The following is a 13335-nucleotide window of genomic DNA, read 5'->3' as shown; positions in this document are numbered from 1 at the left end:
AAAAATAATCCCATATGAATAAATGTTCTTCAAAAAACAACATTTTTTAAAAGTTTATTTATTTATTTATTTTGAAAGACAAAGAGCAGGTGAGGGGACGAAGGAGAGGGAGAGAGAGAATCTCAAGCAGGCTCTGCACTGATCATGCAGAGCCTGATGTGGGGCTTGAGCCCACAAACCATGAAATCATGACCTGAGCAGAAATCAACTGTCTTCAGACATAACACTTCAATAATGGCATATTCTGAGACTTTCCATGTACACTAATGAGTCAGAAAAGTTGAAGTGTCTATACCCTGGCCAGCAGTGTAATAGTACCCAGCCCCCTCCTCCAGTGTTGTGGTTACTATGGCAGCTAGAAAATCTTGGTCAGTAGTGGGATTGTTACTGTTTTAATTGACAGCTCTCTAATTGCTCATAGCTTGATCATTTTCCCCCTGGAAGATTCTCTGCACAATTGACTTTGCCAGGATCATTTAAAAATTCTAGAGCAGTAAAGCAATGGGAGTGGCATCTGCATGGGTGAGAGTTTTCATATGTAAATAATTAATGTTCAAGTCACAATATCTCTAGGCTCAGTCCCTTTAACACATGTGTACTCACTAAGTCCCTCTTCATATTCACTGGCAAATATTTACTGCTGGTCTGCTATATGATGAACTCTGTTCTAGATGCTGGTGACACAGCAGTGAGTGAAACTGGCAAGGTTCCTGGTGCATACGTTCTATGTGGTGGGGCGGGGGGGGGACCAAACAAAGCAATGTGTAATTATGGTATGGTTGAATATAGACCAGAGGATGGGGCTGAGAGTGATGGAGTGGGAAAGGAGGTACTTTATAATAGAAGGTATCAAGGAGGGACTTTTTGATAAGATGATATTTGAGTAGGGACCTAGATGGAGCAAGGAGTGAGTGAGCCATGCAGGTTTTTGGGGAAGAGCATTGCAGAGAGTGAGAAGTTCCCGAGGCAGGACTGTGCCTGTCTCAATGAGGAGTGGCTGGACCAGAGAGGGTTGGGGGCAGTGGTACAGGTGAGATGAGAGAGGAGGAAGGGCCAGTTCACGTGGAAGTTGTACGCCTTGGCCAGAAGGACTACAGAGTTCATCAGAAGGAGCACAGAGAGGAGGCTGACAGACCAGTAGGAGGTGTGGCAGTGGCTCTGCAGCACTGTCAATAGTAGATGTGGGTATGAAACACTGTCCCACACAGGCCTGCCCTGCTCTGCCAAGCCCAGCCATTGCCCGTCTCCAGCACTACCCAATTTCTCTCCTGTGGCAGGTACGGTAGAGGGGGTGCCTTATGAGGTCTGTTGGGTGCTAAAAAGTCTGTGCAACAGGCAATCAAAATTGTGACGAGGCAGGATCAGTGGGTGTCATCCTCCGAAGTCAATTTGACAAGCCTTGGTCTAGCACTTACAGGGTCGAGAAGAACACGCTGGAAACTCTAGAGAAAAAACAAAGTAGAGGCACCAGAGACTTCAATAAAATGACTAAAAAAGAAGTGGCAGACATGAATGCATCGTGTGTACCAAATCACTCCATATTTAATCTCCGCATGAGGTACCTGGAAATCTATAAATGACAGCAAGAAGCAGCTTGACAGGCTGCCTATGTTTCACTTGCTAGTTACAAACTAGTTGGAAGTTTTTCTCATATCTGAAAGGCCACTTTTGGGTATGAAAACTAAGCAAATTCCCAAGTCCAGCCCTCCATTCACAGAACAGACCAGTGAGCTAGCAAGCAGGAAGGGCTAGGAGAGACCAAGACTGTGGGGCTGCACCCATTGCCTGCAGAGCCTGATCCCAGGACCCCACTTGGAGGGTATCAGGGAAGAACCTCAGGGAGAGAACACAGGGGGTGCACGAGGGCCTAGATTTTCTCATGGGGTGATGTAGTGGCCATTGTCCAGCCTCTCAGTTAGGGACCAACATTCAGGACAGAAGCTCCCTTCACTGTCCAGGCATCTCTCCAGGAAACTCTTCTGACCATCCTAGCTCACATTTCCCTTCTCAGGCCTTTGCGGACATCTGCATAGCACTATTTGTTCAGCATGGAGTTGTTCTAGAATGTTAACTTCATGAGGCCAATGACTGTTTTGCTCACTCCTACACCCTCCGTTTGGGAAATAGTGTGTGGGACCCAGCAGACACTCAATAGTTATTGAATGGATGAATTTTAAATTCTTTTAGGGGTCTAGATAATCTCCTAAGCTTAGTGAGGGTGAGATCAGATCTGATTTCTCGTCATCTTTGTTCTCTTCCTTACTTCTCTCTGGTATTACTGTAGCAGACCCCACCGGTAACTTCCCCATATGAACTTTGCCCACTGCAAAGTCAGCGGCAGACAATTCCTGTCCACGGCAGTGCGTCAGTTGGCTTTCTGCCATGGAGAATGCTTGGTCCCTGTGTGCTTGAAGTTCTCCTAACTGTTAACTCACCCACGTGTGATTCTCTGTCAGTGAAGAGTGGAAATGTGTAGACAATTTCCGTTGCTTGCTTCATGAAGAAATAAATCCGTGGAGCATCCTACTATTTCTAGAAGACTCCAGGGGACTGAACCCAGTTGCTCGTATTGGTTATCCACCCATCAGTCCTCTATGGCTTTCCTACTTTCCTATCTCAAGTCCCTCCTTACTCTGTTTCCTGGGACCACGTCCTATATCCGAAATAAACTGCTTACACAAGAATCTTCCAGTAGAGGCTGCCTTGGAGGAAACCCAGACTCAGTCAATCGATCACAAAAACTGTGCATAAGCATTCCTATGGAGATGGAGGGAGATAACGCAAGCCAGGCATGGAGTGTTTGCCTCCTGTTAATGTTCTGCTCCATTAGCCACCTTTGCTATTGTTCCCTATATATTTTTTAAAGTTTTTTAATGTTTCCAAAAAAAATAAGTTAAAAAAAAGTTTTTTCATGTTTCTTTATTTTTGAGGCAGAGAGAGACAGAGTATGAGTTGGTTGGGGGGGGCAGAGAAAGAGCGAGACACAGAGTCCCAAGCAGGCTCCAGACTCTGAGCTGTCAGCACAGAGCCCAACGTGTGGCTCGAACTCACAAACTGCGAAATCGGACGCTTAACCGACTGAGCCACCCAGGCGCCCCAGTATTGTTGCCTGTATTGAGGGGGCCCATAAAATACTTGTGCATTAATCCTGGAGGTGGAGTTTTTTAAAGTTTAGTTATTTTGAGAGAGAGAGAGAGACATATAGCACATGCATGAGTGGGAGATGCGCAGAGAGAGAGAGAGAAAGAGAGAGAGAGGGAGAATCCCAAGCAGGCTCGGAGCTGCCATCACAGACCCCGATGCAGGGCTTGATCTCATGAATGGGAGATCATGACCTGAGCTGAAACCAGGAGTCAGACACTTAACCAACTGAACCCCTTGGAGGTGGAATTTTGAGGAGGAATTGAGGCAGAGACCTAAGGCCACCCATGGCAATAACAACATCAATAACTATGGTATTATATGAGGAGGCACAGAGACAAAGATCAATGAGAAAGCCTGAGAAAATGGTGTATATTCAAGATGTTAAGCTTTGTGGTAGCAACTACACTGGAAATAAGACTTCACCCCAAGACCAATGACTAGAACCTTCCATTTGTTCAAGAGAATTGATGTGGCCCTCCCAGCTAGCCAGAGTAAGGATATTTATAATGGGATGACAATGGCCCTATTAAGACAAACCTGACAGAAAGGGCAAGAAACTTGGCTTCCTTTGAAAAGACAGGGAGATTCTGTGGGTCAAGGTAGGGAGAAGGCAAGTGGTCTAGTTTCTGGAGAGTATGGGGAAGGAGATGGAAAGCTGATAGAGTAGGCGGAGCCGGAATCCTGAGGATCAGAGAATCAGCCAAAGTTAAAGTTGAGGGAGGTCTGCACCCACAGAAGCATTGAAATCTTTGCCTTGTTTGATCTGTCTGTTAAACGCTATGTGACTGGTGCTCGCCGTTAACTGTCTCAAAAGAGGTCAGATTTCACAGAGGGATTTTGGCATTTGCTGTAAGCAGTGGCAGACCGTTGGGATTGCACCGAATTATCCACAAAGGTAAATGGCGCTAGTGGTTTTTCAGGAGTAGGGCTTGTGTCTGACAACATTTGATCCTGTAGAAGGGTCAAGACTGGAGGCTCCTTCAAGACAAAGTGTCCCGTTCACTTTTGAAATCCCAGTGCCTCTTGTTTTGTCTGGCCCAAGGATTGATGCTTAATAAACATATGTAGAAGGAGGGAAGAGAAAAGTTCAACTAGTGACATCAAGCTAGGAAGGGAGAAGAAGATATTAGTGAGTCCTCAATAAATGCCGCTGCCTGGGTTGGCTGAGTAGGACCAGCTTGTCTACCTTCTCCTCCACTCTGCTGGCTAGGGCACAAACAGCCCAGAGGTCCTCACCGCTGTGTTTTCTTGCTAAACCATCATGATGATGTACAGTTGGTCCCAACACAGGGCAGTCTGCCTTCTCATCTGCTTTTTTTTTTTTTTATAAATGTTTTTTATTTATTTCTGAGAAAGAGAGAGAGACAGCATGAGCAGCGGAGGGTCAGAGAGAGAGGGAGACACAGAATCTGAAACAGGCTCCAGGCTCTGAGCTGTCAGCACAGAGCCTGACGCGGGGCTCAAACCCACGAACAGTGAGATCATGACCTGAACCGAAGTCGGATGCTTAACCGACTGAGCCACCCAGGCGCCCCCTCATCTGCTTTTTAACATTTTATTTACTTTGGGGCACCTGGGTGGCTCAGTCAGTTAAGCATCTGACTTCGGCCCAGGTCATGATCTCACGGTTCCCGAGTTCGAGCCCTACACTGTGCTCTATGCTGACAGCTCAGAGCCTGGAGCCTGTTTCAGATTCTGTGTCCCCACCCCTTACTCTGCCCTGCCCCCACTCATGCCCTGTCTTTCTCTCTCTCAAAAATAAACATTAAAAAAAAATTTTAAATAAAATTTTATTTTTTAACATATTTTATCTAAATTCCAGTTAGTGAACATATAATGTAATATTAGTTTCAGGTGTGCAATACAGCAATTCAACACTACCAAACATCCCTCTGTGCTCATCACAAGTGTGCTCCTTAATCCCCATCACCTATTTCACCCAAGCGCCCACCCAACTCCCCTCTGGTAACCATCAGATGGTTCTCTATAGTTAACAGTCTGTTTCTTGATTTGCCTCTCTCTCATTTTTTCCTATTTGCTCATTTGCTTTGTGTCTTAAATTCTATTTGTCTTTCTTTGACTGACTTATTTCACTTAGCATTATACTCTCTGGTTCCATCTAAGTCATTGCAAATGTCAAGATTAGGTTCTTTTTAATGGCTGAGTAATATTCCTTTGTGTATATATACCACATCTTTATCCATTCATCAGTCGATGGACACTTGGGCTATATCCCTCATTTGGGTATTGTAAATAATGCTACTATAAACAGGTCAGGCTTTTGCTGTATTACCTGGTTTTGAAAAACTTTACATTGTCTTTTTCTAATGATTTTAATTTTAGCACTGTGGTAAGTGAGCTGTTAAATTATTTGTCAATGAACTTTGCTTATGATCCTTTAGCTGTGCAGTCATTTTATTTATTTTTTTAATGTTTATTTTTGAGACAGGGAGAGAGCAGGGAAGGGGCAAAGAAAGAGGGAGACAAAGAATCCAAAGCAGGTTCCATGTTATCAGCACAAAGATTGACATGGGGCTCGAACCCTTGAACCCTGAGATCATGACCTGAGCCGAAGTTGGACGCTCAACCGAGTCAGCCACCCAGTCATTTTTTAAGTTCCTATTTGTAGAATCATGTTAAAGGAAGACCTTTCCCAATGAAAGATTACACAAGTATTCTCCTGTTGAATTTTCCATCAGTGTTCTGACATTTTTTTTTTTTAATTTTTTTATAGTTTTTTATTTTGGAGACAGAGAGAGATAGAGCATGAGTGGGGGAAGGGCAAAGAGAGAGGGAGACACAGAATCCAAAGCAGGCTCCAGGCTCTGAGCTGTCAGCACAGACCCCGAAGTGGGGCTCGAATCCACGAACTGTGAGATCATGACCTGAGCTGAAGTCGGATGTTCAACCGACTAAGCCACCCAGGTGCCCCAGTGTTCCGACATTTTTTAACACCAAAATCTTGAATGCATCTGAAATTTATTTTTGTAAATGATGTGAGTAAGGAAATGTACCCCCTGCCTAGAATGACCCACTATTTCTTGGCTATTGGATTCCCTACTAATTTGAAATGCCGTTTTTATCTTATAATAAATTCTCATAAAAACATGACCTTCTTAATGAATTCTCTCCTCTGTTCTGTTGATCTGTTAACTTATTCTTGCCTCAATGAAATCTGCAGATAATGTTAGTGCTTCTCCCCAATCTTGTTGGGTCCCTTTTTTAGTATTTGTTTCAGAGTATCTTGGAGACAGGGCTTAGCGATTTGAGCTTTGTCCTGCACCTTCAGCTCTTCCTGGGAAGCTGTCCTCAGCTCCCTTTCTCTTTACCAAAGGAGACTTACAGGTGTGCATTCCCCCTTGAATAACCAGTGACCAACAGGTGCGAATACGTGAAAACCAATTTCTTGCCTTGGAGTAGGGATAGGGACAGCTGTGAGGCTGAGCTTATACCTACAGTTCTGTAGCCTGATCAGTCCTTGGGTCTTCACCCTCAGCCAGCCTTCTTCCCCTTCCCCGTTCTGTTCCCTAGTCCCTGACAGGTTTTCCCTGGAACCCCTTCATCAATAAATCACCTGCACACAAAGTACTCATCTCAGGGTCTGCTTTTAGGAAGCTCAGTCTAAGGCAGAGTCTTTTCATCATTCAGGCACTCCAACTGAGAAGAACCATCTTCCACCAGTCACCCATTGAACTGAGAAAGCTATCAATATGGCTTCCTTTCCCACTGCCTATCAGAAGGGCTTTCAGGCATTGAGTAAAATTAAGTAAACTCTGAACTCCTGGTGGTGTCCTTCTGTCACTGCAATGAACGATGGCTTTCATATTTTTAAATACAATCCCTAAAGAACATAAAGCTTTTAATTTCTCAGAAATTATTCAGCAGATCCCAGAAATAATATCCCTGGGTAGTTGTTAGACATCATTTATGATAACTAAGATGATATTTGATTACTTTTATATTTTCTATGTAAAAAAAAAAAGGTATGTGCACTTGGTAAGAGATTAAAAATAAGAGGCTGCTTGGGTGCCTCATTTGGTTAAGTATTCAACTCTTGGTTTCAGCTCAGATCATGTCATGGTTTGTTCGAGCCCCGTGTCGGTCTCTGTGCTGACAATGTGGAGCTTGCTTGGGATTCTATCTCCCTCTTTCTCGGCCTCTCTCCTGCTCATATTCTCTCTCTCTCTCTTTCTCAGAAGATAAATACATAACATTAAAAAAAATTAAACAGAGGGATATAAAATGAAATTTTTCTGTATTCTTTCTAAAGATTTTAGCAATATTTAAGATTCAATAATTAATCAAATATTTATTGTTTACTATATGCCAGGTACTATTTATTCCTTTCTCTAGATTGGTTGTACTATAAAATTATTTTCACATATCTTTTTCAACTTAATACCTCATGTAAATTTTCCCATTCCAGTTCATGAAAATTCTTCCTCATTTTTAAAAAATATTTATTTATTCTTGAGAGACAGAGAAAGATAGAGCTTGAGTGGGGGAGGGGCAGAGAGAGAGGGAGACACAGAACCCAAAGCAGGCTCCAGGCTCTGAGCTGTCAGCACAGAGCCCAACGCGGGGCTCCAACTCACGAGCTGTGAGATCATGACCTGAGCCAAAGCTGGACGCTTAACTGACTGAACCACACAAGTGCCCCTTTCTCATTTTGTTTGATAGCTGCACTGTATTTATTTTTATTCTGTTCTATAATGTTTATTTCCATAGTGAGGTTTATCCTTGTTTCACTAGGTTCAAAATTATGACAAATTCTTGAAAGCAAGTTATTCCTTTCCTAGTTTTATTAATTCTAGTCATCTGCTAGCTGAATTTTGTCATCAAGTAATTTTTGCACACTTGAGGAGTTCTGTCTCTTGCTTTAATTTTTTAAAAATGTTTATTTATTTTTGAGAGAGAGAGAGACAGAATGTGAGTGGGGGAGGAGCAGAGAGGGAGACACAGAATCTGAGGCTCCAGGCCCTGAGCTGTCAGCACAGAGCCCAACACGGGGCTCGAACCCACAAACTGTGAAATCATGACCTGAGCCAAAGTCAGTGCTTAACCAACAGAGCCACCCAGGCACCCCTCTGTCTCTTGCTTTAATTTTAAATGACAACATTGTTATGGAAATTTCTGGAGGCCATTTGATTTTTCTCTCTTATAGCCCATCACTTATTTTTATACATGCATTCATGGCAATTTTTAAATATATAAGTGACTGTGGATGTCTATTTTCCTTTCTCCTTCCTGATCTCCCATTTTTTTGTTTGCTTGTTTCTATTTTTTGTTATTAAGGTTTCTGAAATTGCTTGTCCTTTATGATGTATAGATTTAGGTCTCCCATTGTTTGGGGCATAGCTTCTTTTATAATTATTATTATTTTTATTTGCTGTATTAACTTTTTACTAAGATATAATTAAATGAAAAGTAAAGACATCAAATCCTACTTAGCATTTCGAATGACTGCATATATGTGTGGATAAACCCAAACATTTATTTAGAAATATTAAACATTACTATTAATATTTGTCTGTTCTTCTTTGGACTATCCTTTAGATTTTTAACAGTGTCATGTAATTTTATAACTAAATTTTATTACAGCTGAACACTTCAAAGAGTGTTCAAAGAGAACACTGAACACTTGAAAGAGAAACAAATTTTGCTGTGATCAGAGAAAACGTATTCAGAGAGTGCTGTACAGTATTCATGAATTTATGGTACTTGTCCAAATATTACCAGCATATTATTTTGTAAAGTTGTTTCTTACATAGGGTTTAAAATGCAAAGAAAAGTGGAATTTGTATTAAAAAAATAGAAGCAACACTAGCTTCTATATGCCAAAGATATAAGACAGATTTTTCTTACCCATTCTAGATACAAATATTAATTGTATGGACTGAGAACTTTTAATTTTCAATATAATTCAACAAAGTACACAAGTAGGACTCTATAAATATATCCCCTATAATAATCATATGCAAAACCATTTTATCACAAATACTACCAAAACCCTATGAAAAACAAACTACAAACACATTTTGAAAGAAATTCTGTTTTAACAACTACAAAAGCAATATCAATAAAGTTATTTGGTTTATAAAACTGAAGGGCAGTGTAAAGTAAATCTGAATACCACAAAGCTTATAGAGGATGCAGTCTTGAATTCCTTACTACAAGTTACTAAATACTTTAAAAAATAATAGGACTTACTCTATATAATTTAAAGTCTTGAGCTAGAGCGATAAGAAGAAAAAATTTGGTGGATAAAAAGTAGGTATGTAGAAATAATGTTATAAAATATGATTTTTATACAAAATGTACCACTACTCTTCAAATGTATAAGGCTTAATATGCATATTTTTGGATTATGAGTGCTGTATACAATTTTTAGAGTAGTCTCCAACCATTCAAAATTCAGTATTTTTTATATATTTTGATATTTCTGAAGTGAATGAACATGGTACAGGATGCAATTTAATGTCAACTTTATCTATGCTGTTCCACGCAGTAAAAAGAAAAGCTTTTTTGAGCTCAGGAGAGAATGTTATCTTTTGAATTCTCGATCTCTATATAAATTCTTCTTTTAGGAATGTCAGAATTTTATAATATGAACGAATATCCACGAGGAATTGGCCCAACTTTAAAGAGAAGATACAACAGAGACATAAGGTGTCAAATAGTTTGTCTTCCCTATGCAATTATACAGTCATAATTATTTTTTACATGAAAGTAAAGGTGCTTTAAAGTAAAAATCTTTTTTTGTAAAACCTATCAGTATGACTAACACTTAATTTCCAAGTAGAATTTTCTATATTAGTTCCATTTTACCCATTTCTTTTGAAAAGTACCCTTTTGCCACAATATAAACAAAAAAAAATGGTCGACAAAATGTTGACATCAGACACATCATAACTTGTGGTATGGGCCCTTTAAATTGAGACCAAATCTTTATTAACCCAAAGCTAGAGAGATTTTATTTGTTGCACATGCCCAAATTAACTCACATTTTCTATAAGCCTTGAAGAATTTTTATTTAACATAATGAAAGGTCTAATGACTTATATTCAAGACTATGTAGCACTCTTCTGCTTCTGGTCACCAGCCATTTGTATGATGATAACTCCGAGATCTGGAATGTGATAAAAAAAATGAGAGTGTTTTGCTGTTTGTGTTTTAGCTTCAGAATTGGTATACCCCTTGGGAGATTTACAAGGGGATCTTGAAATGGAGTCAGAATGTCTTCCATGTGATCTTGATTTGGTTCCTGAGCTAGTCTGCTTTTGAGGTGAACTTGATTGTGATTTTCCTATTGACTTGGATCTTTTTGGTAACGACTTGGACCTTGACCGTTCTCTAGAACCAGAATTCCTTTTTTGAGTTCTTGACTGCCTTGCTGAGGTAGACCACCTTGGTAGTGATTTGGAGCGAGATTTAGATTGGCTATAAGAAAATCTCCTGTGTTGAGACTCTTTAAGGCTATCAGATCGTCTCCTATTTCTTCCCCATGAAGAACTTCTACTTCGAGTTCTCCTTTGGCTGGGGCTTCTTGATCACCTATGATCACTTGGAGAACAAGGGTGACGTTCTTTTGATTTCATTTGGCCTGGTGTTTTTCGATCACCTTGTGCAAACTGTATTTCAATTTGACGGCCACATACCCACTTTCTATTAAGGTTATAAAGAGCATCTTCAGCGTCGTGAACATCTTCAAATTGAACATAAGCAAATCCTCTTGGGCGGCGGGTGTAGAAGTCAAGTGGAATGTAAACGTCTACTATAGGGCCATATCGACCAAACTCACGGCGCCAAGTCCTCAGGCCTGGGGGCGTCTGCGACGTTCCTGACGAACAGGGAGGTATTGGGTGGCCTCGTGTAGCGCGACAGAACCGCTTCCTCTGGTGCCTTTGGGTTTGCCTGCGGCCACCAGGCTCACTCCATTTCTCTCAGTAGCCGCTGACGCCACAGCAGCTCCGCCGCCCCCTACCCCCTTGGCCTCGAACCCTCGAGCACGCACTATAATTATTTATTTCAATTTTATTAGTTATAGTCTTGTCTTTTAAAAAAATTTTTTTAATGTTTTTATTTATTTCTGAGACAGAGAGACAGCGTGAACAAGGGAGGATCAGAGAGAGAGAGGGAGGCACAGAATCCAAAACAGGCTCCAGGCTCTGAGCTAGCTGTCAGCACAGAGCCCAATGCGGGCTCGAACCCACCAACCGTGAGGTCATGACCTGAGCTGAAGTTGGACACCTAACCAATTGAGCCACCCAGGTGCCCCAGGTGTCTTGTCTTTAGGTAACAAATTATATGTATGTGTAATCATAGTGATCTGTCTTCCAGATCTGTTACCTTTCATCTCCCTAATAGTTTTTAGCCTCTTTGTCATTTTTTTTCTCTGCATTATCTTTGATCATTTGAATACCTTCCTATGTGATTGGAACTTTGTTTTGACTAAACGATTTTTTTCCTTGATGTTTCAAATGATGTTTCTTGGTTCTTAGTGGGGTTTCTTAGATTTTAGGAGACATGTGTAATTTATTATGAAGTATGGCTCTCTGTTTTCAAAGCTTTATGTGAAGTTTTACCTTGCCTAAGTGCCAAGAGTGTGTGTGTGTGTGTGTGTGTGTGTGTGTTTATGTGTGTGTGTATAATGGATATATATTTATATACTTGTACATATTCGTATATTTACATATGTTCACACACATATATGTATGAATACATACATACTTTGTTTTTCCTTTGACTTTGTTCAATTTATTAGACTAGATTTTTGGTGTATAATCTGGCTTTACTCTATCATTATACCTTAGAAGTGTTTGACTTTTGTTCTTGATTAAAGAAACATTTTTGGCAAACATTTTCCTTTGGGATGTCTTTGTTCTTATCTAAAAATGTAACCTTTAACAGCATAGTACAAAGGACATCAATCTGAATTATGGATCTATTTCAGAAAACCAACAAAGCAAAAGTGGGCTTCCATTCCATAATTCCTGAAGAATAAACTAAGGGTAGTTTTGAAGTGCTATAAATCATGCCTTAAAACTTACAGGAATGGATTGATTAAATCCAGTGAGTTTTGTATCCAATTCTGAATTGTGTGAGTTCATTATTACTTCTGGCGAAAAAATGTATTCCTTGATAAATCTGACAAAAATCAGAACAAATAAAATTAGAATTTGCTGACCATGAAAAACCTTATACTAATTCTATTTCTGTTTTGCAACATTCATTATCAAAGATAATAAGATTGTACTTATGATGACGATGACTTTGGGCATTTTGTATAAGAAAGGATTTTTTAAGACTGCCTGCCCCCAAAGAATGAAGATTTCAAACTTTAGTTATGTAGTTCAAAGTCATTATTGTGTTAGTGATAAGAAACAGGATTCCAAACAGCCTTCTCCTTCCTCCTGCTCACCACCATCCTTTTCTTCCATATCACCCTCCAGGCCATAGAGTTCCACCATTTTTCATTCTATGTGACCGATTTTCTTTCGCATGTCATGTTTTCCAACCAGATTGAATTAGAGGTTATTTTTGAGGTTATTTTTGAGGTTATTTTTAATATTTGAAAGTGATATTTCCATGGGTTAATAGCAATCTGACTTTTTTAAAGTTTTAAAGAAATCTTTTCATGGTCTCCACACTTCACCTTCTCATAACCTTTTCCCTTTTGCAAAAGCCTCTGTAAAATTCTGAGCAGTGAGAAACTCCCACTAGCAACCCACATATTTTCCCTCCAAATGGGCTTCTCATCTTCTGAGGCAGTGTTTCACATGGTTTTGGCTTTCACACTTTTGGTCATCTGTCATCTTCTGTTTATTAGAACAGGTAGAGATTTAGTTTTCTTTCCAAGGCTTGTAAAATGGAGAGGATAAAATACAAGACTTTGCTTCAAAGAAACTGAGAAGGAATGAAGTCTTAGACATATAAAGGAGTTTGAAGCTTGAAACTACTTTTCCTTCTTGACCTCTTTGATGAGTCTGGTTTTTTGTTGTTGTTTAGGGTAGGGATCTCTGCAGGAACCAAAGTTGTGTCCATGAGAAGGACCCATCTTTTCTTGATCTTCTGGGGACGGATCATCCAGAGTCAAGTGTGGCACCTTAGATTAGCTGTGTCTTACCATGAAACTACTGAATATCCATGAAACTACTGAATATCCATGAAACTACTGAATATCCATGAAAA

General features: G+C 40.2%; 1 pseudogene; it reads right to left on the bottom strand.

Annotated features, from left to right (window-relative positions):
* Positions 1-10239: 10239 nt before the first annotated feature.
* LOC120238756 lies at positions 10240-10997 on the bottom strand (annotated as a pseudogene).
* Between the last annotated feature and the right edge of the window lie 2338 nt (positions 10998-13335).

This window comes from Hyaena hyaena, unplaced genomic scaffold (assembly GCF_003009895.1).
Source record: "Hyaena hyaena isolate Hyena2069 unplaced genomic scaffold, ASM300989v1 scaffold_216, whole genome shotgun sequence".
Classification (NCBI taxonomy): Eukaryota; Metazoa; Chordata; class Mammalia; order Carnivora; family Hyaenidae; genus Hyaena; species Hyaena hyaena.
The sequence above is the reverse complement of the archived record's forward strand: the minus strand, read 5'-3'. Positions and strand labels throughout refer to the sequence as shown.